The 27,231-nt window shown below is 45.0% G+C and overlaps 1 protein-coding gene across 2 annotated transcripts in view; it reads right to left on the bottom strand.

Moving 5' to 3' along the window:
• The window catches only part of AXL (AXL receptor tyrosine kinase), a 315,211-nt gene that overhangs the window by 77,753 nt on the left and 210,227 nt on the right, over positions 1-27,231 (bottom strand). Inside the window, exon 21 of one of the 2 annotated variants that reach the window (XR_010908744.1) lies at positions 26,812-26,865. The exons of the other annotated variant lie outside the window; for it this stretch is intronic. The gene's annotated coding sequence lies outside the window, so the exon portion shown is untranslated. Of the gene's footprint in view, positions 1-26,811; positions 26,866-27,231 lie in introns of those variants that run through there. 2 annotated transcript variants of the gene reach the window in all.

The following is a 27,231-nucleotide window of genomic DNA, read 5'->3' as shown; positions in this document are numbered from 1 at the left end:
AAAGGTGTTTAGAGTGGCTTGTAGATCTTCTTCTGAGTGCGCACAGAGAACGTTGTCATCAGTATACTGGAGTTCTATAACAGATGTTGTTGTAACCTTGGTTTTGGCTTTCAGTCTGCTGAGGTTAGTTAGCTTGCCATCTGTCCGATAGATGATTTCCACTCCGGTGGAAAGCTTCCCATCAACAAGATGAAGTATCATAGCAATGAAGATGGAGAATAAAGTTGGGGCAATAACACATCCCTGTTTGACACCCTATTCCATCTTAAATGGGTCACTTTGGGAGCCATTGCTGTCCAAGACTGTTGCCATCATGTCTTTAGGATGTCATCAGGATGTCATATCAAGTATGGAACAGGCATTCTGCTGCTCTAGAAATATGGACACAATGCGGCAATGAGTTCAAACTATGGAAAAAGATATTCTACCTGAATATTAGAAATAATATTCCTAACAGTAAGAGTTTTTTGACAATTGAATATGCTGACTTGGAGTGTGATAGAGATCCCTTCTTTAGAGGTTTTGAAACAGAATCTGGATGGCCATCTGTTGGGAGTGCTTAGACCAGTATTTCTCAACCTGGGGGTCGGGACCCCCATGGGGGTCGCGAGGGGGTGTCAGAGGGGTCGCCAAAGACCATCAGAAAACATAGTATTTTTTTGTTGGTCATGGGGGTTCTATGTGGAAAGTTTGGTCCAATTCTACCGGTAGGGTTCAGAATGCTATTTTATTGTGGGTGAACTATAAATCCCAACAATTACAACTCCCAAATGGCAAGGCCTATTTTCTCCAAACTCTACCAGTGTTCACATTTGGGCATATTGAGTATTTGTGCCAAGTTTGAACCAGATCCATCATTGCTTGAGTCCACAGTGTTCTCTGGATGTAGGTGAACTACAACTCCAAAAAACTCAAGGTCAATGTCCACCAGACCTTCCCAGTATTTTCTCTTGGTCATGGGAATTCTGTGTGCCCAGTTTGATTCAGTTCCATCATTGCTGGAATTCAGAAGGCTCTTTGATTTTAGGTGAACTATAAATCCCAGCAACTCCAGCATTACCAAATGATCAAATCAATCACCCCCAACCTCACCAGTATTAAATTTGGGAGTATTGGGTATTTGTGCCAAATTTGGTCCAGTGACTGAAAATACATCCTGCATATCAGATATTTAGATTACCATTCATAACAGCAGCAAAATTACAGTTGTGAAGTAGCAACGAAAATAATATTATGGTTGGGGGTCACCACAAAGTGAGGACCTGTATGAAGGGGTTAGGCATTAGGAAGGTTGAGAACGACTGGCTTAGACTGTGTATTTCAGTATGGGGTGGGACTGGATAACCTGTGGGGTCATTTCCAACTCTATGAAAGTGCTGAATGTTAATCCTGAGTGAAATAAATCAGCACATTGGAGAGCTCCTTTATAGTTCAGGCCAAAACCCTGAACTATTAAAGGATTGGGAGAGTATTTTGCCTACTCTCCTGACCATGAATCCTGTCTCTTTCCACGGCCCTACCAGGCGCCTGCAGCAGAGTTGCAAACGCTTGCGGCTGGCTTTCTCCCCCCAACACTGTGGCTTGTGTTCCTATCCCTGCCATAAATCCTTCCCAAGGCCCAGAGCGAGCTTGCAAACAAACACTGATGTAATTCTCCCAGGGCCAGGGTGGGGAAAGCTTTGGGAATTACTCACCCCAAAGTTGGACTGGCCTCCCTTCTCTGTGCCTCCCCCTCTGCTTTGTGCACACATACAGCTAGTTTCTTGCTGTTGTGAAAAAAAAAATGCTTTCAGAAGGCAAATAGCAAGCAATTGCAGAAGCAAATTAAGGAAGGAGTTGGCAACAAAGGACTGGTTTCCCAAACTGAGAAAACTCTTGAGAGTGGGACTGGAAAGGGAAGATTTCATTCCTCTGAGTATACGTTTCAGCTGCCCCAGTTTGGCAGGAAAATTCCCAGTTAATCCTCAGTCATCCCACTTTCCCAACATGTCCCTGTTTCTCTCTCCTTTCCCCCTTTGTTCTCAGCCCACATCTATTGCTGTAAAGTTCAACAAGCACAAGATGTGTCTCTTCTATTAACTCAGGAGGTAGAATCTTGCTTTTCCCAGTAAACACAAGCAAAAGCAAACTGCTGCATTGCTTAATCACAGAGTTGTTACGAACGTAAAGTAAGAACCAAGTGAGAGGACAGCTTTGAATTCTGTTTTGTTCTTGTTGGATTATAACACTTGAGATTGGGACTGGAGAGAGAAGATTTTAATCCTTCGAGCATACGTTTCTACTGCCCCATTTTGGCAGGAAAAGTCTCAGTTAATCCTACAACATGTCCCTATTTTTCTCTCCTTTCCCCCTTTGTTCTCAGCCCACATCCATTGCCGTAAACTGAGTTTAACAAGCCCAAGACATTTGAATTCTATTAAATCAGGAGGAAGGAGAGGGAGAATCTTGCTTTTCCCAGTAGACACAAACAAAAACAAACCGCTGCATTGCCTTAATCCAGTGTTTCTCAGCCTGGGAGTCAGGACCACGGTTTTTCCTTTACGTTCACAACTCTGCAATTATGGCATTTTTTTCTCAACCTTCCTAATGCCGCATGAGGGGATGTCAGAGGGGATGTCAGAGGGGTCACCAAAGACCATCAGAAAACACAGTATTTTCTGTAGGTCATAGAGGTTCTGTGTGGGAAGTTTGGCCTAATTCTATCATTGGTGGGGTTCGGAATGTTCTTTGATTGTAGGTCAACTATAAATCCCAGCAACTACAACTTCCAAATGTCAAGGTCTATTTTCCCCAAACTCCACCAGTGTTCATATTTTGGCATATTGAGTATCTGTGACAAACTTAGTCCAGATCTATCATTGTTGGAGTCCACACTGCTCTCTGGATGTAGGTGAACTAGAACTCCAAAACTCAAGGCCAATGCCCACCAAACCTTCCAGTATTTTCTGTTGGTTATGGGAGTTCTATGTGCCAAGTTTGGTTCAATTCCTTTGTTGGTGGAGTTCAGAATGCTCTTTGATTGTCAGTGAACTATAAATCCCAGGAACTACAACTCCCAAATCTCAAGGTCTATTTTCCCCACCAGTGTTCACATTTGGGCATATTGAGTATTCGTTCCAAATTTGGTCCAGATCTATCATTTTTTGTCTCCACAGTGCTCTCTGGATGTAGGTGAACTATAATTCCAAAATTCAAGGTCAATGCCTACCAAACTCTTCCAGTATTTTCTGTTGGTTTATTTTATTTATTTCATATCAAAAACATTGCATAAATTAGTATAATACTGATAAAGATAGAATGCGTGCAGGCAGCTAGATATCTTTTGACCAAAAACAGGCAACGGCATTGTATGTAGCCTCCCACACTTCCTCCTCTGTACATGAGGCAGGGCACAGTGGACAAGCATACAGATGCGGAGTTGTCTGTTCTGCTCCACAGTCACACAAAGTTTGGGATTCTTTTAGGTAGTGCCATGTTGCCAAGTTGTCTTTTGATCTGCCCACTCCGCTTCTGAGTCTATTCAGGGACTTCCAAGTTGCTCATTCTTGGTTTGCCCCTGGAGGTCATGGGAGTTCTGGGTGCCAAGTTTGGTTCAATTCCATCGTTGGTGGAGTTCAGAATGATCTTTGATTGTAGGTGAACTATTAAATCCCAGTAGCAACAACTCTCAAATGACAAATCAACCCCCCCACCTACCCCACCAGTATTCAAATGTGGGTGTATCGGATGTTTGTGCCAAATTTGGTCCAGTGAATGAAAATACATCCTGCATATCAGATATTTACAAAACAGTAGCAAAATTACAATTATAAAATGGTAATGAAAATAATGTTATGGTTGAGGGTCACCACAACATGAAGAATTATATTAAGGGGTTGCAGCATTAGGAAGTTTGAGGGAAAAATGCCTTAATCGCAGAGTTGTTGTGAACATAAAGGAAAAACCAAGTGTGAGGGGGGCTTTGCATTCTGCCTGGTTCTTGCTGGATTATAAAGACAATAAAGGAATAAATCATAATAAGAGCCAATGAGCATCTCTTTGTAAATTTCTCTTCTTGGTATTCCTCACCATAGATATGACTACTTCTAATTCCTAATCTAACAACTCAAATGTTAAATCCCTGTATGAGTCACTATCTGGGGTTCACCTCCTTTCACCATTTCCAACTTTTCCAAAGCAAAGGAGCAACACTTTTCTCCCTCTAAAGGAGAGCTATCAACAGGCCTGGCTGTGTCAAACCACCGCATTGGCACACTCCAGGCAATGACTCACGCCGAAACATTAAGGGATGTGGCTCATTCTTACTCTTAAATCCGAATAAGGATTTTTTCTTTTTCAAAAGTGGCTTTGAGCATGGACAGAGTGACTTTCTCTCCCGTTGAGTAATCGCAGCCAGCGACCACGCATCTGGGATTATTCTATTTACGCTGCTGCTAAGGAAAAGGGTGTGCCTGCCAAGCACGTCTCGCGAATTAAGAGCATCGGAGGATTCCCAGTTTGCGTCTGTAGGAAACACACATGGAAGGGGAGGAGAACCCTGCAGTGATCGCAAAAGAGGCGAGAGCCAGAATTCAGGGGTCCATAGGCACTGTTTGTGGGTGCATTAGACTAGATTCAGCTCGGCCTTGGAACATGTGACTCCAGTGTCAAGACAATTACTCATGGGCATGTGCAGAGTGCTTCTCTGTCACAATACTCCCATTGCTGGGGACTCCTAAGACAATTGCACCAAGGCCCAGGCACAAACATTTCTCCTTGACTAAAGATAATTGGATAGTTGGAAATGTGGGATTGTTAGCTTGAAGAGAAGGGGAAAGGATCCTGAACTGTTTCGAGTTCCAGGATGCATCTACATTGTATAATTAATGCAGTTTGAAAAGTTTGTGGCTGCAGTAGACTAGATTCAGCTTGGCCCTGGAATAGGTGACTCCAGTATCAAGACAATTACCCATGGGCACGTGCAGAGTGCTTCTCTGTCACTATACTCCCATTGTGGGAACTCCTAAGACAATTGCACCTCTCCACAAAAGTCAACATTGACTCTGAAATACAACACCGCCTGAGCTCTGTGAGTGCAGCTTTTTTTCAAATAAAGCAGAGAGTTTTTGAGGACCAGGACATCCGTAGGGAAACCAAGGTGCTTTTTTATAAAGCTATTGTCCTCCCAACCCTGCTATACGCCTGCGAGACGTGGACTGTCTACAGATGTCACATGCAACTCCTGGAACGATTCCATCAGCGCTGCCTCCGGAAAATCCTACAAATCTTTTGGGAAGACAAGTGGACAAATGTCAGCGTGCTGGAAGAAGCAAACACTGCCGGCACTGAAGCGATGGTCCTCCGCCATCACCTCCGCTGGACTGGCCACATTGTCCGGATGCCTGACTACCGTCTCCCAAAGCAGTTGCTCTACTCTGAACTCAAGAATGGAAAACAGAATGTTGGTGGGCAGGAAAAGAGATTTAAAGATGGGCTCAAAGTCAACCTTAAAAACTCTGGCATAGACACTGAGAACTGGGAAGCCCTGGCCCTTGAGTGCTCCAGCTGGAGGTCAGCTGTGACCAGTAGTGCAGTAGAATTAGAAGAAGCATGAATGGAGAGCGAAAGAGAGAAACATGCCAAGAGGAAGGTGCGTCAAGCCAATGCAGATGAAGAATAGGGCTCCACAGTCACCTACAGACCCATCGTACTGATCCTGGAAGACTATCCTACTAGGACAACGAGGGATCGCCTAAGGAAGGAGGCACTGAGGTCCTGGCACAAACATTTCTTTTTGAGTAAAGATAGTTGGATAGTTGGAAATGTGGGGCTGTCCCCTGGAGGATAAGGGGAAAGGATCCCCAACACCACAATGTTTTGAGTTTCAGGGTGCATTTACATTGTACAATTAATGCAGTTTGAAAAGTGTGTAAGTGCAGTAGACTAGATTCAGCTTGGCCCTGGAATAGGTGACTCCAGTATCAAGGCAATAACTCATGGGCATGTGCAGAGTGCTTCTCTGTCACTATACTCCCATTGATGGGGATTCCTAAGACAATTACACTGAGGATCCCCAACACCAAGCTGTTTCAAGTTCCAGGGTACATCTACAATGTAGTATTAATGCAGTTTGAAAACGCTTTAACAGCCATGGCTCATGAGTTGCAATTATACAAGGTTTTTAGCCTCCTCTGCCTCTCCAGACTCCAACTCCCAAGATTCCATTGTCCCATGGCACTTAAAAGAGGTATCGAACTGTATTAATTCTACAGTCTAGACGTGTCCTCGGTTATCCTCTTCCAAGCCAGTTCCACTGTTCCCACAAAAGCCTAGAGTTTAAGCTGTTCTCTCCTCTTATTCCAGTTCTGATGCTGGAAGCCTAGTAAGGAAATCCATGCACCGACATGTGAGTTCTGTTTGCGGCTGCACTTAGGGAAAACTGCGTGACACACATTTTCCAGGGACATTGCCCTGGCTGAGTCGCTGGGTCTCCTTCAGTCTCAGGCTCGGCACAAAAGCATCTGTGTGCCCCAATGGGTTTGCATGTGGAGGCTCTCACACACAAAGGCTGCTTTTGACCACAGGTTGGTAGGTCAGAGCAGAGCAGGCAGGTGTATTTATATGCCAGGAGGAAAGCCACAACCTTGCTGCGGAGAATCATCATAGGATAATCACATAGTTGGAAAAGGCCCCATCCAGTCCAATCCCCTTCTGCCATGCAGGAAAAGCACTATCAAAGCACCCCTGTCGGATGGCCATCCGGCCTCTGCTTAAAAGGCTCTGAGGATGGAGATTCTACCAGACGCTGAGGCAGAGAGTTCTACTGCTGAACAGCTCTTACAGTCAGGAAGTTCTTCCTAATATCCAGGTGGGATCTCCTTTCCTGTCAATGAACCCATAGCTCCGGCTCCTTGTTTCCAGGGCACGACAAAGAAATCTGCTTCCTCTTCCTTATGACACCCTTTCACATATTTAAACATCCACAGCCTGGGGAAAAAAGTACATGTTTGATTAGGGATCATTGATTCCATCATCTAATGTTGCAAGCTGGGAATTCTGGAAGTTGCAACCCCAAAAGGTAACTTCTGAGTTCTGGATCACTCCAATTTCTCAAAAGCTTAGGAGAATCTCTGTTATCAGTGGCCGCCCCCTGCCGCCCCCTGCCATGCGTTGCTGTGGCCCACTCTGTGTATATGTGTTTTGTGTGTATATATATATGCATATATGTGTCCCTTCTGCTGTGTTTTTCAGTGTTTTTATGAGTGATGGTCACTCATAGGCCTGATAGCTGTATTGTGTCCAAATTTGGTGACAATTATTGTGTAACAGCTGATATAACAACTAAGGTGATCATTTCTTGGAAAAAGATGTTTGTGCCCCCAAAATATCTAATAAAATGTCCTAATCTGTGAAAACTGATACTACACAAGAGCATGCAGTCATTGCTAATAGTCAACATGGATTTCTAAAGAACAAGTCATGTCAGACTAATCTGATCTCTTTTTTCGAAAGAGTTTCAAGTTGGTTAGATGAAGGGAATGCTGTGGATGGAGCATATCTGGATTTCAGAAAGGTCTTCCTTCAACAAGGTCCCCCATGACCTTCTGGAAAGGAAACTAGTCAAATGTGGGCTAGGCAAAACGATGATTAGGTGGATCTGTAATTGGTTAAGTGAACAAACCCAAAGGGTGTTTCTCCCCAATGTTTCTTCTTCATCTTGGAAAGAAGTGACAAGTGGAGTGCCATCAGCAGGGTTCTGTCCTGGGCCCGGTTCTGTTCTGGATCTTTATTAATGGCTTAGATCAGTGGTTCTCAACTTGTGGGTCCCCAGGTGTTTTGGCATACAACTCCCAGAAATCCCAGCCAGTTTACCAGCTGTTAGGATTTCTGGGAGTTGAAGGCCTAAACATCTGGGGACCCACAGGTTGAGAACCATTGACTTAGATGAAGGTATGATCATCAAGTTTGCAGATGGGACCAAATTTGGAGGGAGAACCAATGCTCCAGAAGACAGGAGCAGAATTGAAAACAATCTGAACAGATTAGAGCAATGATTGGCCCAAACTAACAAAATGAAGTTCAACAGGGACAAATGCAAGATACTCCACTTAGGCAGAAAAAAATGAAATGCAAAGAACAGTTGTAGTCTACAAAAATAACATTGGCAAGCTACACTCAGTGCAAAGTTTCATAAATTTTGAAACCTCAGCAATAAGCTTTTGCATTGAGTGTAGCTGGCCAATGTTATTTTTGTGGACTACAACTCCCAGAATCTCTAAGGATCCAAGAAGTCCAAGAAGGAAGACTTTCCAAATACCTGTCTGTTGTTTGGTAGATACAGGACTCAAAATCTATTGTGCCCAGTATCTCCTCAGCCTGGAACCTTTGGCACCAACCTGCATTTTTAGCAATGCTAGGGAAGCGAAGGTGGGCTGGCCTTGGCCAAAATGAGAGGGCGGGCAGCCGCAAAGGGTGGTTGAGTCAAGGGAAAGAATAACAAGTGGCAAAATAGGGATGGGCAAGTGGGCAGGACCGGGGTGTGGCCGCCCACGGGCACCAAATAGAGGCTCAGCCGCAGAGAGGGCAGGGAAGGGCTGGGAGCTGGCACCGTCTGGCCAGAGCCGCCTCTGTGAGAATGAGCAGGACCAGGCTAGGTCTGGGAACCCAGGACTCTTCTCCAGTTCTGCAAGGAGCCTTCTCCACTCCCTACTGGGCAAGATGTTCTTCGGTTAGGGAAAGAACACCAAGGACTGAACTTGAGCTTTTTGTGCACACAAATCTCTCCTCTCTCGCACACTCACTCCGTTTCCCCTGCCAAGGGAATTTGAAGGATGTGCCAAAGCAATCCTATGTAAATTACGCAAATCAACAACCATGTTCTCTTATTTCCCCACCCCCCTCCCATTAATTAGGTTCTTTTTGCTAGTTTTCTCTGACAGGGAGAGGACTGCTGAGATCTGACCTGTGGGTTATGCACAGTAAATATCTATGCATAACATTATTAATATTATTATTACTGTTGTTTTAATATTATATTAACGGCGCTTCATGCAGTCATGCCAGCCACATCACATTGGAGGTGTCTACGGACAATGCCGGCTCTTGGGCTTAGAAATGGAGATGAGCACCAACCCCCAGAGTCAGACACGACTGGACTTAATGTCAAGGGAAAACCTTTACTAACATTATGTATTCATTATTATATATACTTTGAGGCAAAAGATCTCCTTTCGAGGGGAGAAATCCAATTGGGTTTTGGATTGCCCTTGGTGGCTCCCATATTAATGGGATGGTGAGTCGGCGTCAGGTTTTACTGCATATTTCAAGGGAGCTTTCCAAGGTGCTGAAGCGAATATCTGGAATTGTTTTTGGAGAGCCCCTGAAGGTAGAGACTAAAATATGAAGTAGATTCACACACATACCCCTGGAATTTTATTTTTTTTATCGTATCAGAAGCAAACCAAGGGTACCATTGTAATGTATTTCAAAACACAAAGTTTAAAAACTTGGCATTATACTAAATGTTCTTTGACCAGTAGTTGGCCACTTGGAGTGCCTCTGGTGTTGACGTAAGAAGGTCCTCCATTGTGCATGTGGCAGGGCTCAGGTTGCATTGTAATAGGTGGTCTGTGGTTTGCTCTTCTCCACACTTGCATTTTGTGGACTCCACTTTGTAGCCCCATTCCTTAAGGCTGGCTCTACATCTCGTAGTGCCAGAGAGCAGTCTGTTCAGCAACTTCCAAGTTGCCCAGTCTTCTGTGTGCCCAGGAGGGAGTCTCTCATTCATTACCAGCCATGGTTTTGAGGTTCCAGGTTTTACACTGCCACTTTTGGACTCTCGCTTGCTGAGGTGTTCCTGCGACTATCTTTGCAGATCTTAGAAAGCTATTTCTTGATTTAAGTCATTGGCGTGCTGGCTGATATCCAAACAGGGGATGGGTTGGAGATGTCACTGCCTTGGTCCTTTCATTATTGGCTGCTACTCCCCAGTGGATGTCAGGTGGTGCAATACTGACTAAACAGTATACTTTCTCCAGTGGTGTGGGGTGTAGCTATCCTGTGATAATGCTACGTGTGTCATTAAGAGCCATGTCCACTGTTTTAATGTGGTGAGATGTGTTCCACACTGGACATGCATATTCAGCAGCAAAGTAGCAAAGCGCAAGGGCAAATGTCTTCACTGTGTCTGGTTGTGAAACCCAGGTTATGCCAGTCAGCTTTTGTACGATAGTGTTTCTAGCACCCACTTTTTGCTTGATATTCAAGCAGTGCTTCTTGTAGGTCAGAGCACGGTCCACGGGAACTCCCAGGTATTTGGGTGTGGGATTCCAGTGGGATTCATTCCCAGGTAATTCCAGCTCCCCTGGAATGGGACCTATGGATTGGAATTTGCAGATATGTGACATTTATATTATTTGTTTCAGGGGGCATGGTGGTGCAGTGAGTTAAAGTGCTGAGCTGCAGAACTTGCTGAACAGAAGATCGGCGGTTCAAATCCATGGGATGGGGTGAGCTCCCATTGATAGCCCCAGCTTTTGCCAACCTAGCAGTTCAATAACATACAAATGTGAATAGATCAATTGGTACTGCTCTGTGGGAGGGTAACGGTGCTCCATGCAATCATGCTGGTCACATGACCTTAGAGGTGTCTATGGACAACGTAGGGTCCTCGGCTTAGAAATGGAGATGAGCACCACCCCTCAGAGGCGGAGACAACTAGCCTTAATGTCAAGGGGAAACCTTTACCTTACCTATTACCTATTCCAGTAGAGAATGTACAGGTGCAGCTTTGGCCCTTTTACACTGCCATATAAAATCCAGATTATTTGTTTTGAACTCGATTATATGTCAGTGTAGACTCAGATAATCCAGTTCAAAGCAGATCATATTGTGTCCTAGTCTCCAGGGCAGGAGAAAACAAGCTTGCTCCCTCCTTCCTATGACTTCCCCTCACATGTTTATCCATGACCCTCATCATGTCTCCTCCCAGCCTTTTCTTCTGCAGGCTAAACATGTCCAGCTGTTTAAGCTGCTCCTCGTAGGGCTTGTTCTCCCAGACCCTTGATAATTTTAGTCACCCTCATCTGGACACTTTCCAGCTTGTCAACATCTCCCTTCAATTGCAGTGCTCAGAATTAGACACAGTTCTTTTCTAATCTATTATATTTGGCTGTCAGCCTTTATCCAACATCTGTTTTGTAGCTGCCTGAATTCACGTTGTGTCTCACTGATGCCAATCTCATCATGGGGCTCTTTGGGGCCGTGTGCCTCATCCAAGATCATCCATGGGGTTTCCATGGCCCAGGTCTCCAGAGTCATAGTCTGACACTCAAACCAATACACGACATTGGCTCTGTCCATCATCTCTTTTAAAAATTTGTTTATCATTCGTCTCCTTCTGCCATTCTCTTGCTGTTGCCTCTTCCTTAATTAAACTGGTCATCGTAGAGCTCTTTTGGGAGTTCCTCCCTCTCCCTCCAGCCTACTCACGGCCTTCTAAGTCTGAGCAAAAGGCCTCAATCTGTGCCTGAACAATTCCCAAGCAAATCAAGCCCTCGACTTCACTCCCTCCGCCTATTTCTTAGCTTGATTTCCATCCCAGGAGTCCGAATGATCCTGTTCATTCCTTGCCCTGTTTGGACACCACTGCCCTCTTGTGCAACGGCCCCATAAATCATGATCAAGGACCTATAAATCACAACCAGGGCGTCCCATTGGCTCACCGCTTATTGCCCTTGACTATGTCTCCCATGGGGCAGAGTAATGGTCACTCACTTCCTGCCTCCCCAAAGCATCGCAGACGTCAATAGGGCTGACCCCACACCTTTGAGCTGTCCATATCACACTGCGGTTTGACACATTCAAGATGAGCAGAGGCTAATACTTTGGGGGAAAGAACCATCAAAACCAAATCAGAGCAATGGAAGGTTAACAATGACGCTGCCTGAAGATAGCAAGCGCTGCGGTGCAAAAAGAGTTCATATTTCCTGCTATTATTGTCATGTGCTTGTATTCTGTCTTGGTTAGACCACACCTGGAATATTGTGTCCAATTCTGGGCACCACAATTCAAGAGAGATATTGACAAGCTGGAATGTGTCCAGAGGAGAATGACTAAAATGATCAAGGATCTGGAGAACAAGCCCTATGAGGAGCAGCTTAAGGAGCTGGGCATGTTTAGCCTGAAGAAGAGAAGGCTGAGAGACATAATGCCCATGTATAAATATGTGAGAGGCAGTCATAGGGAGGGAGCAAGCTTGTTTTCTGCTGCCCTGGAGACTAGGACGTGGAACAATGGCTTCGAACTACAAGAAACGAGATTCCATCTGAACATTAGAAAGAACTTCCTGACTATGAGAGCCGTTCAACAGTGGAACTCTCTGCCCCGGAGTGTGGTCGAGGCTCCTTCTTTGGAAGCTTTGAAACAGAGGCTGGATGGCCATCTGTCGGGGGTGCTTTGAATGCAATATTCCTCCTTCTTGGCAGGGGGTTGGACTGGATGGCCCATGAGGTCTCTTCCAACTCTATGATGCTATGGTTCTATGAATATGGCCAGCTCTACAGAGTTAAAAGATATGTACTTTTGGCTACTAAGTCATCAGGCGTGATAACTGTTGGGAAACAATTGCAACTACCTGCTATATGATAGGACATTTCCACAGCCTCTGCCTGCCATGATGTGGCCAGAGTTGTCTGTCTCTCAGTCTTCTTCTGATGGAGATGGATGTGGAGTGACTCACACCCCCAGCAAATAGAATCCCATCAAAACCAAGCAGACCCCCCATACACACAGACTCACCAGACCAGTTTAGTGCCAAGAAATAAGATCTGTGTTCCAAATCCCCAGCCAAAAAAAGAGTCCTGGGGCCTCTTTCATGGATGGGTCAGTGTCTAGGGTGACTGTCCCCAGCCCGCTCCGTTTAACCACCAAAGCCGCCATCACTATTGCATCCAGATGTGGAAGAATACGAGTTTCCATTTTGCTAGCCTTAAAAAAGGAACAAGAAAGTGTATTGAATTATACGTTTCGCAGTCTGGATCCGTCTGGATTCTAGAAATACGGATGCGAAAACCTGGCTATCAGCGCAATCCCATCTGTGGTCATGAGTCACGGCACAGGACAAAACTGTTCCCCTCAAACGCAACCTATTTGGTGCTGTTGGTGTCTACTAATCCGACAGTTGCCCGGCACACATGGAAACCCCTCATTGCAACCAAGAGTCATTTTCAAATACACGCCAGGTTTCTTATCCTCAAGACTGAATGTTCTCTACTCTTCCTTTGTTTTGTATCTTCATTCGCAAGATCTCCCCACAGATAAAGGTAAAGGTTTTCCCCTGACATTAAGTCCAGTCATGTCCGACTCTGGGGGTTGGTGCTCATTTCCATTTCTAAGCCAAAGTGTCAGCATTGTCCATAGACACCTCCAAGGTCATGTGGCCGGCATGACTTCATTGAGTGCTTTTACCTTCCCGCTGGAGTGGTACCTATTGATCTACTCACATTTGCATTTTTTTTAACTGCTAGGTTGGTAGAAGCTGGGCCTAACAGCAGGAGCTCATGCCACTCCCCAAATTCAAACCTGCGACCTTTCGGTCAGCAAGTTCAGCAGCTTAGCGCTTTAACCCATTGCACCACCAGATCTCCCCATGATAGGTTATTGTTGTTGTTGCTGCTGTGGTTTGGTACACAGCAAGATTAGTACACAGCAAACAAGATCACTCTGCTGGCTTTTGTATTCGATCACATGTCAGACACTTCCCAATTATTATTATTATTAATCAATCTATTAATTAATAACCTGCTTTATCTCTCCTAAATAATCTCCCAACATTTCACAGAAGAGCATTGGGACACATGTGGCCAAGAACCAATAGCGTAAGATGTTCTTGAAGAGGAGGAGCACACAAGCTGGGAGAGTTTGCAGTCGTTTTTATTTTGTGGTGGAGGTGAGGTCTATTTTCCTCACCTCCACCACATTTGGACATATTGAGTATTTGTGCCAAGTTTGGTCCAGATCCATCGTTGTGTGAGTCCACAGTGATCTCTGGATGTAGGTGAACTACAACTCCAAAACTCAAGGTAAATGCCCACCAAACCCTTCTAGTATTTTCTTTTGCTCATGGGAGCTCTGTGTGCCAAGTTTGGTCCAATTCATTGTTGGTGGAATTCAGCATGCTCTTTGATTGTAGGTGAACTATAAATCCCAGCAACTACAACCCCCAAATGATAAAATCAATCCCCTCAACCCAACCAGTATTCAAATTTGGGAGTATCGGGTATTTGTGCCAAACTTGGTCCAGTGATCAGATATTTGGTATCAGATATTTACATTATGATTCATAACAGTAGCAAAATTACAGTCATGAGGCAGCAACAAAAATAATTTTATGTTGAGGGTCACCACAACACGAGCAACTGTGTTAAGGGGTTACGGCATCAGGAAGGTTGAGAAACACTGGTTTACAGTCTTTAGGCTTTGCATTGAATATTTTATATTGTATTGTTTTTTTAGCGATGTTTGCCAGGCAGTGGTATCATCATCATAATGCTGGGGATGATTCCTCCTCCTTCTTTCCCATCTTTTGAATTAACCAAATGCAAACTATTTTTGCCTTTTGAACTCTGTTTGAAGCAAGTGAAGTAATCTGAGGACAAAGGGGGAAATGTGGGCTGCCAAGAGAGAAACCAGGACATTTTAAAAGCATGCAAAAGGTGGGAAGACAGAGGATTAATTTACCAAATTGAGCTATTAGAAGGTAGGTCACAATCCCAGAATGCTACTGAAACCAGAAACACAGGGATGCAGCTATGTAAGATGAAGTGGAGCTGTCATGACTTTGCTATGACATTAAAGAGGGGTCTGGGACCGAATTGGGAACGCATAAATTGGGAAGGGAATGCATTTGATTTGTATGGCCAAGCTTTTTCTTAGCAAGGTTCATCCTATTGATGCTTTCACAACCAAACACAACTCTCCAAGCCACAACTCATCACCTGCAGATTGATCTATAGGAAACGGAGGTAAATTCCCAAGAAAGTACTCAAGGAAGCCAAAACACAAGACATGGTAAGCACCAAGAAAGTACACAGACTACCATGTGATGGTAAGTCCCAAGCACTTCCTATCTCCCATCCGCACAGGTAACTACCAGTGGAAAGTATAGTAACATTTATAGATAATTATATATCTAATTGAATAGGTTAAATGGTCTGATATCTAAAGTGATGGACGAGATTATTTCTCTTTTGTCAAAGGAAATATAGGATTTCTCGGATAAAACAGCCATACTTCACTTAGCAAAACCTTTGAAAGTAAAAGCTTCTTATGGTTTTCTATTTTAATTCCTTGTCCTCTGTCCAGTTGGATGTTTTCTAGCAGCATTAGCATTGGGAGAACGGTAGAGGGGTGAGACATAGCTACAAAGGAGACTCAACTTTTGATGTTGGGTTGCAATAGCCTACGAGGGGCGTCCATTAAAGATTTCCTCTGACCCACTTCTATTTATCACAGGACGCTGAAACTGCACATGTGTAATGATTTAAGTCTCTATAGGTTACGTGCCAATTTACAACACAGAACTGATAACGGTCTTGATTTTACAGCTGCTGAAGTGGTGTGAAGTTTCATAATGGACCCAGTGGAATACAGAGCAGTCCTCAAGTTACTTGACTTGAAAGGCCGCACACCAAAGGAGACATTCAATGAGATGAATGAGGTTTATGGTGATGATTCCCCATCATAGGATGTAGTCAAGAACTGGCATCAGCAATTCAAATGTGGTCAGAGTTGGGTCGCCCTGGAATTGGAAACAGCTCCAATTTCAGGGCGACCCCACTCTGCTATTGATGAGCACACCATCCAGCAAATAGAGGTCGCCCTGTTTGGAAAATTACTACGTAACCATTCACCACCTAGCCCAAAATGTCAAGATGAGTGTGTGGTCTGTGAGAAAAAATCACCCAAGACCACCTTGGGTCCAAAGGCCTTGGTTAGATGACACCTGGAATATTGTGTCCAATTCTGGGCACCACAATTGAAGAGAGATATTGACAAGCTGGAATGTATCCAGAGGAGAGCGACTAAAATGATCAAGGGTCTGGAGAACAAGCCCTATGAGGAGCGGCTTAAAGAGCTGGGCATGTTTAGCCTGAAGAAGTAGAGTCTGAGAGGAGACATGATAGCCATGTATAAAATACGTGGGAGGAAGTCATAGGGAGGAGGGAGCAAGTTTGTTTTCTGCTGCCCTGGAGACTAGGACGTGGAGCAGTGGCTTCAAACGACAAGAAAGGAGATTCCATCTGAACATGAGGAAGAATGTCTTGACTGTGAGAGCTGTTCAGCAGTGGAACTCTCTGCCCCCAGAGTGTGGTGGAGGCTCCTTCTTTGGAGGCTTTGAAACAGATGCTGGATGGCCATCTGTCAGGGGTGCTTTGAATGCGATTTTCTTGCTTCTTGGCAGAATGGGGTTGGACTGGATGGCCCACCCATCAGGTCTCTTCCAACTCTGTAATTCCATGATTCTGTATGATTCTAATACATATCATAAAGATGGTTGGAGTGAAAGAAAGCCTTCTTCCCAATGTTTTCAAAATGTAGGCATACCTTCACATGCATAAGGTATCTGCTCGCTGGGTTCCCCGGCTGCTCACAACTTTCCAGAAGCAGGAATGAGGCGATTGTTCTCGGGCTCTATTGACAATGATGTGCCATGGAAACCAGGAGGAATTTTTCAACAGACTGATCACACAGGGTGAAAACTCGTTCCATCACTCTGATCCTGAGACTCAAGTCCAGTCGATGCAATGGAAGCATCAAGACTCACCACCTCCAAAGAAGGCAAGTGCCCAACTCTCAGCAGGCAAGGTCATGCTCATAGTCTTTTGGGACCAGCACGGAGTAGTATTGATGGATTTCCAAACAAAGGGTATCATGATCATTTGGGCATACTATGCTTCACTGCTGCAGAAACTGCAGGAGACCATCAGAACCAAGATACATGGCATGCTCACCAAAGGTGCCCACCTTCTGCAAGACAATGCACCAGTTCACAACTCACATGTTGCCCAAATGGAAGAAGCATGCTCCTGTGGGTTTGAAATTCTACCACATCCCCCTTATTCACCCAACCTCGCAGCATTGGACTTCCACCTCTTTCCAACAAGGAAAATATTTGTGAAGGGCTAGCATTTTTCAGATGATGAGAGTCTGATTTCTGAAGTCACAGCACAGCTTTTGGGGCAACCTGTTGACATTTACAAGCATCTGACTTCTACCTCTTTCCAACAAGGAAGATATTTGTGATGGGCAAGCATTTTTTCAGATGATGAGAGTCTGATTTCTGAAGTCACAACATGGCTTTTGGAGCAACCTGTTGACGTCTACAAGCATCTGACTTCCACCTCTTTCCAACAAGGAAAATATTTGTGATGGGCAAGCATTTTTTCAGATGATGAAACTCTGATTTCTGAAGTCACAACATGGCTTTTGGAGCAACCTGTCAATTACAACAAGCGAAGTGTTTACAGTTGCTTAAAAAGATGGGAGAAAAGTGGGTGGCACCTTATAGAGAAGGACCAATAACTGTGCCAAGTTTCATTGCTCTCAGTCCACAGGAAGTGGGTCAGGGGAAATCATAGAATCATGGAATCAAAGAGTTGGAAGAGACCTCATGGGCCATCCAGTCCAACCCCATTCTGCCAAGAAGCAGGAATATTGCATTCAAATCACCCCTGACAGATGGCCATCCAACCTCTGTTTAAAAGCTTCCAAAGAAGGAGCCTCCACCACACTCCGGGGCAGAGAGTTCCACTGCTGAACGGCTCTCACAGTTAGGAAGTTCTTCCTCGTGTGCAGATGGAATCTCCTCTCTTGTAGTTTGAAGCCATTGTTCCGCGTCCTAGTCTCCAAGGAAGCAGAAAACCAGCTTGCTCCCTCCTCCCTGTGGCTTCCTCTCACATATTTATACATGGCTATCATATCTCCTGTCAGCCTTCTCTTCTCCAGGCTAAACATGCCCAGCTCCTTAAGCCGCTCCTCATAGGGCTTGTTCTCCAGACCCTTGATCATTTTAGTCGCCCTCCTTTGGACACATTCCAGCTTATCAATATCTCTCTTGAATTGTGGTGCCCAGAATTGGACACAATATTCCAGGTCTGGTCTAAAAAAATCTTTAATGAACGCCCCTTGTATCTGTAACAAATAACACAATATTTGAGTGCTGTGTCTCTGCTTTGCAAACCCTATTCCCTTTCTTTCTGTGTTATTTCTGCTCAGGAATCAATTGTTGTTATTGAGGAAATAATACCAAGGAACTCGCTTACTTCATTCGCTTACTTCACTGTATTTTTAGTCCTATGTATATCCAAATCAGTATACTTTAGTCTCCACATATTCTGTCTTTTGAATGCTTTCCAGTACAAACTGGTGACTCGATTTTTATTGAGACTGCAAATCTGTTCTGGATTTCCACCCATATTTTACAGGAAGTGAACTTTTGCAAACAGATTCTGAACACAAAGGTACATTCCCAGGAAAGTACATACAGAAAGTGAATAAACTGCATGGTGGACTAAGGGTGAATCTACACCAAGCATGGGCAAACTTCGGCTTTTTGGGAGTTTTGGACTTCAAGTTCCACAATTCCTAACAGCCTCAGGCCTCTTCCTTTCCCCCCTCAGCCGCTTGAGCCTGAGGCTGTTAGGAATTGTGGAACTTGAAGTCCAAAACTCCCGAAGAGCCAGAGTTTGCCCATGCCTGATCTACAGTGTAGAATTAATGCAGTTTGACCCCACTTTGACTACCCTGACTCATGGCTATGGGGTCTTGGGATCTGCAGTTTGGTAAGGCACCATCACATGGCAGAGAAGGCTAAAGACCTTGCAAAACTATAATGCCCAATATTCCATAACATTGATAGAATCATGGAGTTGGAAGAGACCTTGTGGGCCATCCAGTCCAACCCCCTACAAAGAAGCAGGACAATCGCATTCAAAGCACCCCAACAAATGACCATCCAGCTTCTGTTTAAAAGCCTCCATAGAAGGAGCCTCCACCACACTCTGGGGCAGAGAGTTCCACTGCTGAACAACTCTCAGAGTCAGGAAGTTCTTCCTTATGGAATCTCATTTCTTGTAGTTTGAAGCCATTGCTCCGCGTCCTGGTCTCCAGGGCAGCAGAAAACAAGTTTGCTCCCTCCTGGCGCAATGGGTTAAACCCTAGTGCTGGCAGGACTGAAGACTGACAGGTCACAGGTTCGAATCCGGGGAGAGCACGGATGAGGTCCCTCTGTCAGCTCTAGCTCCCCAAGCGGGGACATGAGAGAAGTCTGGTAAAAAAAAATGGTAAAAAAACATCAAAACATCCGGCCGTCCCCTGGGCAGCGTCCTTGCAGATGGCCAATTCTCTCATACCAGAAGCAACTTGCAGTTTCTCATGTCACTCCTGACAGAAAAAAAACACCAAGCACATGTTTATATATGGCCATCATGTCTCCTTTCAGCCTTCTCTTCAGCAGACTAAACATTGTTGTTGTTTTCGTTCATTTGATCAGTTGTTTCCGACTCTTTGTGACCTCATGGACCAGCCCATGCCAGAGCTCCCTGTTGGCTGTCACCACTCCCAGCTCCTTCAACATCAATCCAGTCACTTCAAGGATGCCATCCATCCATCTTGCCCTTGGTCGGCCCCTCTTCCTTTTTCCTTCCTTTTTCCCCAACATCATTGTCTTCTCTAAGCTTTTCTTTCTTCTCATTATGTGACCAAAGTACTTCATCTTTGCCTCTACTATCCTTCCCTCCAATGAGAAGTCGGGCTTTATTTCCTGAAGTATGGACTGGTTGGATCTTCTTCCGGTCCAAGGCACTCTCAGAACTTTCCTCCAACACCACAGTTCAAAAGCATCTATCTTCCAAACATATCCAGCTCTTTAAGCCACACCTCATAGGGCTTGTTCTCCAGACCTCCAGACTCTTGATCATTTTAGTCACCCACCTCTGGACACATTCCAGCTTGTCAATATCTCTCACAGCAGGAGCGGTTGCTCCTGACACGACAAAAAAAAAAATCTCTCTTCAGTTGTGGTGCCCAGAATTGGACTCAGTATTCCAGGTGTGGTCTAACCAAGGCATAATAGAGGTGTAGCATGACTTCCCTACATCTAGACACTAGACTCCTATTGATGCGGGCCAAAATCCCATTGGCTTTTTTAGCTGCAGCATCACATTGTTGGCTCATGTTTAACTTGTTGCCCAGGAGGATTCCAAGATCTTTTTGATGTCAAGCCAGGCATCGTCTCCCATTCTGTATCTTTGCGTTTCATTTTTTTCTGTCTAAGTGGAGTATCTTGCATTTGTCCCCGTTGAACTTCATTGTGTTAATTTTGGCCATTCATCTCTCTAATCTTTTAGGCCACGTTGAGCCACTGCTGTTAAAGCGGGGTCAAACTGCGTTAATTCCACAGTGTAGATGCACTTTAAGTAACAACATTGAAATGCAGAAATCCAGGAAGTTGAGTGTTAAGCTGGTTTAAGCTTGTGATAGTGATACACTCCTTCCAATAAAGAATTCCTGCTCGGTTATGAATTTCCACAGAAAAATGCCTTCGCTCAAACTGACTTGAACTCGCACCTTCTGGCCTGGAATTCACCCTTTCCCTCTTCTCCGCTCGGAGATGGTTTGCGGTTGTTTGGTGGTTCAGGAGGTAAACAGAACGAACGTGTGGAATTCACTGCAACAGGATGTTGGGATGGCTTTTAACTTGGGCGTTCTTCTCCGAAAGAAATAAGACCATTTTTCCAAGAGATCATCATCCATCCTAATATCTCATCATCAAAGGCCATTGAAGGCCATGGCTCATGGCTATGAAATTGTGGGAGTTTTAGTTTGGGTTGTTGTAGGGCTTTTTGGGCTGTATGGCCATGTTCTAGAGGCATTCTCTCCTGATGTTTCGCCTCCATCTATGGCAAGTATCCTCAGAGTAAAGTTTTAGTTTGGTGAGGCTTCGGCACTGAAGACCTTGCAAAATGACAACTCTTAGTATTCTGTTAGCAATTAAACTGGTGTCAAACTGCATTCATTCTACAATGTAGAAGCACCTACAAAGTCGATGTGAGGCTGGCCATCCTTTGCTTTTAGTGTGTTGGGAGAATTCACAGAAATTGAGGTTCGTATCGGTTATTCCTGGAGCTGGTTTCATTCCTGACCAGCCTGCCTTACTTCCCTTGGCCCAGACAGATGTTGTCTCTTTCTGTGGCGGGGACAGCTGTGGATCTCGGGATTTGGTGTTCACTCTCTCCTCAGGAAATGACACATCTTTGCAAGCATTTCCCACATTCATCTGGGTGGATCCCTTTCTCTCCGCTCTTTCCCATCCTTTCGGCTCACTGGACCCCCTTTTGCCCTGCTTTGAGGTCTAACAACAAGCACCCCAAGTTTTGTAGCCGACTCAGGGCCCTTTGAAGGCAATAGGGTTTAGCGGTTGGAGCAGAGCTAAGAAAGAGATGAAGTCAAAAGGATGTCCTTGCTTTGGAAAGAAGAACACAATACAGTGGAAGGGGGGGGGGGGTGATTACACTGTACAGTTAATGCACTGAAACTTACTGATCTGCTAGATCATTGGTTCTCAACCTTTCTAACACCAGGACCCCTAAATAAGGTTCCTCATGTTGTGGTGACCCCCAACCATATTGGGGTGACCCCAAACCTCGCCTGCCCCGTGCCCTCGCCGGATGGCAAGAGAGTGAGGCAGGCAAGGAGGGCTTTGCACGAATATTCCAAAAGCCCAAATATGAACACAGATGGAGTTTGGGGAAAATAGACCTTGATTCTTGTAGGTTTTTTCGGGCTATAGGACCATGTTCTAGAGGCATTTCTCCTGACGTTTCGCCTGCATCTATGGCAAGCATCCTCAGAGGTAGTGAGGTCTGTTGGAAATAGGAAAATGGGTTTATATATCTGTGGAATGACTGGGGTGGGGCAAAGAGCTCTCTGGTGAAGCGAGGTGTGAATGTTTCAGCTGACCACCTTCATTAGCATTTGAAGGCCTGGCTACACAGAGAAGCCATTGAAATCCACAAGCATATGGACAATTTCAACAGAAAGGAGGAGACCATGAAAATGAACAAAATCTGGCTACCAGTATTAAAAAACTCTAAAATTACTACAGCAAAACAGCAGAGAGGAAACAACCAGGCACATCTTAACACCTCTCAACAGAACATTTTCCCAGGCTCAGCCAGGCCTTCAAATGCTAATGAAGGTGGTGAGCTGAAACATTCACACCTACCTTCAGCAGAGAGCTCTTTGCCCCACCCCAGACATTCCACAGATATATAAACCCATTTTCCTATTTCCAACAGACCTCACTACCTCTGAGGATGCTTGCCATAGATGCAGGCGAAACGTCAGGAGAATTGCCTCTAGAACATGGCCCTATAGCCCAAAAAAACCTACAAGAACCTAGTGATTCCAGCCATGAAAGCCTTTGACAATACAATAGACCTTGACATTTGGGAGTTGTAGTTACTGGGATTTATAGTTCACCTACAATCAAAGAGCGTTCTGAACCTCACTAATGACAGAATTGGGGCAAACTTCCCCATGAGCAACAGAAAATACTTAAGGCCATCCAGTCTAACTCCCTTCACCAGGGCAAGAAAATGTAATCAAAGCCCTCCTGACAGGCATGTAGCCGGGGGGGAGGGGGGTTGAGGGGCTTCAGCCCCCCCCCCCCCGAAATTCTCAGAGTGGTCCGTGAGAAGGCCTTACTGGTACATTATTTAAACTGTTATGTTTATTCATATCATGATCTGATCACCATGCTCAATATATCCCATATGCATGGGGGTATTGGGGTAACGATACAAAAGGTTTGCTAGGGTAGCCCCTCTTTCACTCAGACTCAGCCCCCCCCCCTCGAACCAAACTCACCCCCCCCCCCCTCCCGAATCAAAATCCTGGCTACAGGCCTCCCTCCTGACAAAGAGCCATCCAGCCATAGATATAGATATGATTCACACAGAGAGAGATGTAGTATCACAGATTTGAAAGGGACCCCTAAAGAAGGACAATTTTATGTTACATGTTCCAGAGTAGGCAAACCAGACAGTCTCCACATCAACACTGACAAAGAAACAGCAAGAAATACTGTTTACCTACAAGCATAAAGAAATTAAATATATTAGAAACCAACACTATCTCATTACTTTATTTTCCAGATCTCCAGGCTGGGCCACAGCAACACGTGGCAGGGTACGGTGTGCCATCACCTCCAGACACTATAAAGTTAAAACCAAGATGTGCTTCTCTCTTAATCCGAGTGAATTGCAAGTGCCTTACTTAGAAGCTCAGAATTCCCAGCAACTGAGGCCAGCCCAGATTTGAACATCAAACAGAACATTTATTTCTCAAAGTCCTTGACAGACTTGGCACAGCTTGATGAAGTTACAAACACAAACAGTCAACTTGTGAAACCATATAGATGTTCTTTCCTTCCTTTTTCCTTCAGCTGCTGAATTAACTTTCCCCAACGGTAGAAAAATCCTGGGATCTTTTACCCTAACCCTGAGCTGCTATCTTTCAGAAAGAGCAGGTCTTCCCCTATCCAAGCTCAAGGTTAGTTTGGGGATGAAGTAATGGAGCCTCTCCCAATGGCAGAGAAATCCTGAGATATTCTCTGCCCCAGCGCTGGGCTACTATCTTTTAGAAAGAGTAGGTCTTCCCCTACCTGAGCTCAGCACCAGTTTCTAAGGCAAGAGGGTAACCGTACTCACGATGGCCTGTCTGAGCTGCCTAGCTTGGCCACCAGCACATCTGAGGCTTTTTCTATACTGAATAAGGCAGGAGAGCTTCTCCAAAATGGAGCTCTCATCCCCAGGAAAAAGGGCGGTCTCTAGACCAAAGAGATACTTTTTTAAGCCAATAGCTGCAAAAGGCTTGCAGGCTGGCTTCCAGCCTCTGTTAATGTTTGACTATTAGGGTGCTTCTAAGACTTTAGCAACCCTGGTGGAAATGCAAGGGGATGCTATTTCAAGCAACTAAGGGGCAATGCAAACCAAGCTCCTGGAAGACGGAACAGACGGCTAGTAAATAAATAAATAAAGGTAGGGAGTTGGACTGGTTGGCCCTTGGGTGCCTCTTCCAACACTAGGATTCTATGAAAACCAGCTAGAGTTATTTACCTAGTTGTGGTGGGAAAACCAAAACATCTCCAGGCTATTTCCAAGTTGGGAAATAGAGATCTTGACATTTTCTGGGCACTGGGAATGATGGATAATGATGGGCATGCTGCCTTGTCCACCATGGCAGCCATTCTCATTGAGGAAACACAGTCTGAAAACTATGGCGTTAGAAAAAGCAAGAGAAGCCTGCACTAAGATCCAGCTGTTATGCCTCTCCAAAGCCAAGGCAGGCCAGGAGGTTCAGTTTGGCCTCTTTACCATGAGCAATAACCTACAAACTCGCTTTCTGCCACTGTCTCTTCCTCCTGGTTCGGCCTCCCCAAAGGCTTGTGTTGTGTGTGTGTCTGTGTGTGTTTAGTGGCTGTTTTTGCTGACCCATCCGGAAGGCATTTCCTGCTCACGCCAGGGATGAGGGGGTGAAAGTTGGAGAAGTTCAAAGCCGTCTGGAAACCACAAATGCAACTTTCCCAGGCCGAGGAGAGGCCGAGCTGTGAATGATGCACACGCTGTGCAGGGGAGAGGGCTCTGCCGCCAAGTCCCATTCCCACCCCGAGGAAGGCTCAGTCATACAGGTTGGAAAGTCGACAAAAGCCTCTGTCTAGTCTGCTTGCCCCAAGCAGAGCTACGTTCCTCCGAATTGGATGAAAATGGGATGGATGGAAAGCACCTGAAGCACCAGAGGCAAATCAGTAATATCAGGATGTAGTTGAGGTAGCAAAAGGTATAAATGAGGGGAACAGAAAAGCTAAGAGAGCCTGCAGCAGTTTGCCTTTGCTTGAGCCTACTGGGAAGGACAACGTTTTGCCCTTTCCTCTCTTCTTTCTTCTAAGTGAGCACAAACTACTTTTGACATTGGAATGTTGTAGTTTTTTTCGTATTATATGGCCATGTTCTAGAGGCATTCTCTCCTGACGTTACACCTGCATCTCTGGCAAGCATCCTCAGAGGTTGAAAGGTAAATCTCACAACCTCTGAGGATGCTTGCCAGAGATGCAGGTGAAACGTCAGGAGAAGATGCCTCTAGAACATGGCCATACAGCCCAAAAAAACCTACAACAACCCAGAGATTCTGGCCATGAAAGCCTTCGACAATACTTTTGACATTAATCTCGGTTTACTGCAGTGTTTCTCAACCTTCCTAATATCGCGACCCCTTAGTACAGTTCCTCATGTTGTGGTGACCCCCAACCATAACATTATTTTCGTTGCTACTTCACAACTGTAATTTTGCTACTGTTATGTTATCTGATATTCAGAATGTATTTTCATTCACTGGACCAAATTAGGCACAAATATCCGATATGTCCAAATATGAATACTGGTGCGGTTGTGGGGGAGGGGGGTTGATTTTGTCATTTGGGAGTTGTAGTTGCTGGGATTTATATTTAACCTCCAATCAAAGAGCATTCTGAACTCCACCAACGATGGAACTGAACCAAACTTGGCACACGGAATTCCCACAATCAACAGAAAATACTGGAAGAGTTTTGTGGGCATTGACCTTAAGTTTGGGAGTTGTAGTACACCTATATCCAGAGAGAACTGTGGACTCAAACAATAACAACAACAACAACAACAACAATAAAATGTTATTTATACCCCACTACCATCTCCCCATGGGACTCGGTGCGGCTTACATGAGGCCGAGCCCACAATACAACAATACAAGCAATACAAGCAGTAACAAATACAATACAAAGCAATTAAAATAAATCTCATACACAAATAGCATAAACATTGAACAAGGTACAGTGCACATTTAAAATCTATGGCTGGGCCAAATGCAATTGAAGTTTAAAAAATAATGCTAGGCATGAACAAGATACAGGAGGTGGGGCGTTGATGGAGACATACAAGCAGACCTAAATCAATATAAATTGCTTTTGGAGGACATAATGCTAAGGGTTCATTATTCTGGGAAGGCACACTGGAACAACCACGTTTTCAAATTCCTCCTGAAGACTGCCAGAGATGGGGCATGCCTGATGTCCTTAGGGAGTGAGTTCCAGAGTCGAGGGGCCACCACCGAGAAGGCCCTCTCTCTCGTTCCCACCAACCGCGCTTGCGATGCAGGTGGGAGCGTGAGTAGGGCCTCTCCAGATGATCGAAGAGATTGTGTGGGTTCATAATGATGATCTGGACCAAACTTGGCACTAATATTCAATCCGCCCAAATGTGAACACTGGTGGGGTTTGGGGAAAATAGACCTTGACATTTGGGAGTCTTAGTTGCTGGGATTTATAGTTAACCTACAATCAAAGAGCACTCTGAACCCAGCCCACAAATGGATCTGCACAAAACTTGGCACACTACGTACATGGCCAATGTTGAATATTGGTGGGATTCGGGGGACTGTTGGTGAATTCACCAACACCAAAAAGAAAGAGAAGGACAGGTGGAGAGATCTTCAGCCTTCTCTGCCAAAAGGCTTCCTAAAACCATCCGAAGTCTGTGTTTTCTGATGGTCTTTGGCAAACCCTCATGACCCCCCCCCCCTTTCAGGGGTCCCGACCCCCAGATTGAGAAACACTGGCTTACAGCAACCAAAGTAAGGTGAAAAGAGGAAATTGTGGGAGAAACTGGGAATTTTAAAAGTTAGCTGAAAAAGTAGACAATTAGAAAATAGACCTCACAGCCTCTGAGGATGCCTGCCATAGATGCGGGCAAAACGTCAGGAGAGAATGCTTCTAGAACATGGCCATATAGCCTGAAAAACCTACAACAACCCAGTGATTCCAGCCATGCAAGCCTTCGACAATACAGAAAATAGACAATTTGCCTATCTATTCACTCATCACAATCACACATGTCCTGCTTTTCATCTTCAAAATGTTAGTGGTATATTCTAAGCTTTGAAGGCCTCGCTCTTGTTATAAGCTGACTTTTAAAAGGCAATTCGTCTTCTGCGAAGAAAGAGACTTGGCTCCACTTGGAGTGAGTGGATATCCTCCTGTACACCTGAGTCACGGAGACGAATGAAGGCGCTCCCAGTTCACTTGGGTCTTTCCATGCTTTATCGCTCTCCTCCCTGAAACACGGAGGGGTTATGCATGGCTTTTTTGGAGTCATGCTC

This window comes from Anolis sagrei, chromosome X (assembly GCF_037176765.1).
Source record: "Anolis sagrei isolate rAnoSag1 chromosome X, rAnoSag1.mat, whole genome shotgun sequence".
Taxonomy (NCBI): domain Eukaryota; kingdom Metazoa; phylum Chordata; class Lepidosauria; order Squamata; family Dactyloidae; genus Anolis; species Anolis sagrei.
This window is presented reverse-complemented; position numbering and strand designations above follow the sequence as displayed.